Source organism: Oncorhynchus gorbuscha, linkage group LG23, assembly GCF_021184085.1.
Source record: "Oncorhynchus gorbuscha isolate QuinsamMale2020 ecotype Even-year linkage group LG23, OgorEven_v1.0, whole genome shotgun sequence".
Taxonomy (NCBI): Eukaryota; Metazoa; Chordata; class Actinopteri; order Salmoniformes; family Salmonidae; genus Oncorhynchus; species Oncorhynchus gorbuscha.
Genome location: NC_060195.1, coordinates 35,824,496 through 35,829,658, shown reverse-complemented (window position 1 = coordinate 35,829,658; position 5,163 = coordinate 35,824,496).

Sequence of the window (5,163 nt, the reverse complement as noted above, 5' to 3'; positions counted from 1 at the left end):
TTTGTACAAACAACAATTATAACCGTGCAAATCCTTTTCTGCTTCCATCGGTGTCCTGAGAATGTGTTTGTGTCTGCGCCTCTCTTCATGCAGTTCTTTAAGTCCGTGAGTTCTTTGTGTTGCAGAGTCTCAACACTCAAAAACAGCCAAGAGTAGAAAATCTATCTGGACTTTTCCATGATCATTCCACTGACACACTCATCACACTCTTTCCCTTAAGACAGACTTCATGATCTCCCATTCATCCCTCCATCCATCTCTACAATCCTCTGTGGACACACCCAGAATATGAACACATCTCTCAGTGTCATATGCTGATTATTCATCATCATCACCACCACACACACACATCAACTTCACACATCTGAGATTTGTTCACCCTCATCCTTAGTCTGTCAGAGGAGGAGCAGCTGCAGTCCCAGATTGCAGTGGTTCTGCGATCTCCAGATTCTGGTTGATGGATTCTGCCTTGTGCTCAACAGGTCTGCTAGAGCCCCTTCACCTGGTTCTCTAGGTTACTGCGCTCGTGAACTGAACTGGTCTGAATGGTTAGAGAGTGATCACTTACGTCTTCAACAAGAGAGAAGCTTTGAACTTGCATACTGTAGAGCTTCAGCATTCCTAAGGAAAACCTGGAGACTGCTCTGATTTTGACACCTGGAACAGCACAATCCACACTCAAGCCTCTTTGGGATTTACCACCCTTTCGCATTGCTTGTATATGTTCAACTCTGCGTCAAAAAAAGCCACAGAATGATATCGTTACATGAGAAGTCTAATGTCCCAATTAGGGTTGTCTTTGTTAGCGTTTGACGTGACACTGAGACAGACATGACGCCTCCCTTAGGGCATTAATATCTGTTGTTTACTGTGCCGTGTCTAAATTAGCGACCTGACACAATGCGTTTCACACTCCCTAACACGATGCCTGTTCACAAGGTTGTTTACTCTAAAAGCTCCCGGGTGCCATACTGTAGGCCTAGCCACCTCACTGTGTCATCTCAATGGAAATATCCATAAATTGACAAAATAAAAACCTACCTTCTGATTAAAACCGTGGAACTGTAGTTGAGAACGGAGGATAGATCCAGTCGACGGAACTGTCTGTGGTGCTGAAAGTTAGTTCAGATCTATAGAAATATGTTCATTGTACACGGAACCGTTATAACATTTAGCAATGTGTTACACCATAATAGATAATGTTACAAACATGCTGGCTCCTGCAGGCTTAAGTGTCATATTTTGCACAGTCTGTCCTGTTCTCGCAACAAGGGTTCACAGTTGATCCCTGAGCTGACAGGTTTGACACTGAAAGTGATTTTAAACTTTCCCCTTCGTTCCTATTCAGGTTTGAGAGGTTGACCTCCCGTCAGCTCTACTTCTGTGATTTGGCTGTCAGATAACTAACTCAGTGTCCTGTCAAAGGGAGAAAGACCATTTGGGGGGGGGGGTTACTGTGGTAAAAAAAACTGGTAGTTACTCCAAGAACTTAGAAGGCATTCCTGTATAATAATGTATGCCTGTCTGAGAAAATCTGCATCACTTAACTTGGAGCGAAACTTCATGGCGAGAGGGAGAGAAACAGTAAGAGAAAGAAGTGAATAGAGAAACTCATAGAGACAGAGACAGAAAAAGACAGGCAGCCACTCACGGAGATCCTCTCTCCAATATACTGCTTTTCCGTGTTGTGTTTTTGTTTTTTGGGGGGCCTGTTGAAAGAGTCAGCTGTCGGAAGGTAATGATAGTGATAGCCATGTCCAACTCCGGCCTGCTGGCTGTCTCCTGTCTCTATCGCTGCCAAGCAGCTTTCAGCTCAAGGACACAAGCACTTGAATGGCTGCCCCCCAAAAATGAAAAGTGAGAAGGAGGGATGAAAGAGAAATGATAGAACGGAGGCACGGTTTGAGGTAGAGGGGCAAGATATCAAGGAGGGATGGAGGAAATAAGAGAAACGGAGGGAGGAGAGACAAATAAAGGAGAGATTGGGAAAAAAATAGAGAGAGAAAAAGAGACGAGGACAGACAAGACAGTAAGAGATAAGAAGAGGTGCCTTCTCCACAAATCGCTCCTAAATCATCGCCCACCAGTGGAGAGGAGAGTGGGCCGTCACATCTGAGATTTCCATTCCCTGAAAATGCCTGCGTCTAAACAGGCGAGAGGCGGGCGATGCGAGCGCTCCACGTGGACAGCAACCTGAGCCCTTTAATCGAGTGCCAGAGCGCTCTCATCCCCAAACCCAGGGAGAGGAGGAGGAGAGGGGGCGGAGGGGAGGAGGAGAGGAAGAAAAGCTAGATGAGGCTGTAGCCCCTGAGCTTCTCATTTAAGAAGAAAGAGTCTTTGATTTTTAGCAGCTTACAGCCCGTTGCCCTAGAATGCCATCCAACACGCTGGATCAAATGGCAGCGCAGAGGGAGAATTATAAACTCATCTGGGAACTAACTCCTGCTTTCTGAAGGGGATTGGGACTGACTATCTATGATGGTCTTTAAAAAAAACAGCTAGAAACTAGAGGACGAATCAGGGTCCAGAATGTAAGGTGGGGAAAATTAAAAACCTTGATGGATAAAGTTTACTGGAAAAGAAAGACGGGTTTGTTTTTTTCAGCATCTCTGAGAAACTCTTATCTACCGTTGGCGACGTTGAGGTTTTTGTTCTAACTCTTAGAAAACGTTCAGCTGGCTGCTCACAAAATCCGTACGGAAATGTTTGGCCAACATTTTATACTCTAGTCAAGAAGATGAAAAAGCTTATCTAGGCTAACTATCTATATCTCCTATTGGGATATGGTTCCTTTTGAGATTCTTTTTCAGCCTTATTGATTCTGTATGAGTGAAACCTTAAAGCTCTCTGTATGTTAACACTTACATTGGACAAAGATTTGTTACAACTGAAAACCTTTTTTCAGGCTCCTATCTGTTGGTTAGACGACAGCCAATCCTACAGGTGTGGAGCTGCAGCCTTCTTGCCCATGACTGATAAGCATGTTCATTTTGTTTTCTTGCTAGTTTGTGATGACCTGCATAATCAATCTCAGGCTTGAGTGAGTTTGTCTCTTTCCTCCACCCACACTCAGTGACATTTGGTGCAGTTTCTGGTACAACGTGAAATGCAAGTTTCTCTGTGATTATTCATATTTTATAGCTACCTCCTTTCAATCCAACATGATTGTACCATAACATTACTTGCCTTCCTCTGCTTTGGGCCAATGATTTCCTCTTCACTTCAGTTTGCTCTTTAAACATGCACCTTGTTTGGAGAGCAAATTAGCAGCAGTGTTTATTTTCCTAGGAGAGACATTCAGATGCCGATTTCTGAGATTCAAAGGGTCCTCCGTTTGCTTTGTGGCACCTGTACCCTCCCTACCTGTAATCGCCTTCCTCTTTCTCTCTGAAGATATTCATTCGAAGACGTAATAGGGTAAAGGAAGGTCAGTGGTGTCTATTTTCTGTGTGGATGAAACAACCTCAGAAGATGAGTAATTACTGAGTGTCACAATGTAATCAGCAGTGGACAGGCACATACCAGAGCATCTCAGCGGGAACTAGAGGCAGATGATGCCCGCAACGTCACTTCTTTGTTGAAGTAGTTTAAGGGTTCTTTAGAAGGTGGATGGACGGGACGTGACGAATGGCGCAGCGGTCTAAGGAACTGCAATGCAGTGCTTGAGGCGTCAGTACAGTCCTGGGTTCGAGCCCAGGCTGTGTCGCAGCCGAGAGATGCGTGAGGCAGCGCACAATTAACCCAACTTTGGCTGGGTTAGGGGAGGGTTTGGCGCATGCATGTTGATTTCGGTGGGCAGATTTACAGTGTTTCCTCCGACATTGATGCAGCTAGCTTCCGGGTTGAGCGGACAGTGTGGCTTGGCAGGGTTGTGTTTCAGAGGACACATGGAATCACGCTCTTTGCCTCTCCCGAGTCCATATGGGAGTTGAAGCGATGGGACAAGAATGTAACTAGCAATTAGTGAGAAAAAAAGGGTAAAATGTACAATAAAGATGACTAAATATGTAGATGGACAATAAAGACTCTTTTGCCGATTTAGTGGGACAAGCCCACATCATAGACTTAGATAGATGACTCATCTTCATTATGGCATCGGTTAGAGCACGGCCAGTACCATTGAAGCCATCTATATTTTTAAGTAGTACATTTTCTTGCATACTGCCATCTGTAGTGTGTTGTTTGAACATGTATCCAAGGTTGCCCTGATTACCTGATGGCCAGGATGGAATAATGAGTTCCTTCCTTAACCCATAGGAAGTCCCCCCCAGTTGGCTACTTCAAAATGGTGGAAGCACTCAATGGCAATGTCCATGCAAGTAGTGATCTCTATTCATCTCTATCGGACCACATTCACAACCATGCATCCACTTGACTACTTCCTGTTCTCTTCCACATTAATTAACATAAAATCTGACCAACCAGAATAGATAAAAGTAGTTGCTAGGTAGATAATCAATTACCAAATTAAATTACAAACAAATGATTCACCATGATATAGAACTACACAACAGTGACCAACAAAATATAAATGTCTTGCATGAAATCATTCTAGAGTTGAGGATAATTATGTGATGGATCTTGCCATTGAATGTCTTTCCAACCAACTTAAAAATCTATATTTATTCAATTAGGTGACCTGGACATTTTTTGTTGACTGTACCTGTTGTGTTTGCAGTATTAGTTGATTTCTGTCATATAAAGGACTTCAATATCTTGGAATTTAAATCACTGAATCAAATACAATATATTGTATACAACACCTAACATATACAGTTGACTGGACTGACCATCCTCTTCTTCATTCAATGGCCCCTTTCACATATAAAGAATCACACGACTCACACTGAGGTCTCTCTTTCCAGTCTTCAGTCTGTACTGTGTTTCTGTCTGGAAGAGAAGTAGTGTGTGCACAGCCAGGAAAAGAGACTCAACAAAGACATATCTCACTCTGTGTGTGTGTGTGTGTGTGTGTGTGTGTGTGTGTGTGTGTGTGTGTGTGTGTGTGTGTGTGTGTGTGTGTGTGTGTGTGTGTGTGTGTGTGTGTGTGTGTGTGTGTGTCTGTGTGTCTGTGTGTGTGTGTGTGTGTGTCTGTGTGTCTGTGTGTCTGTGTGTGTGTGTGTGTGTGTGTGTGTGTGTGTGTGTGTGTGTGTGTGTGTGTGT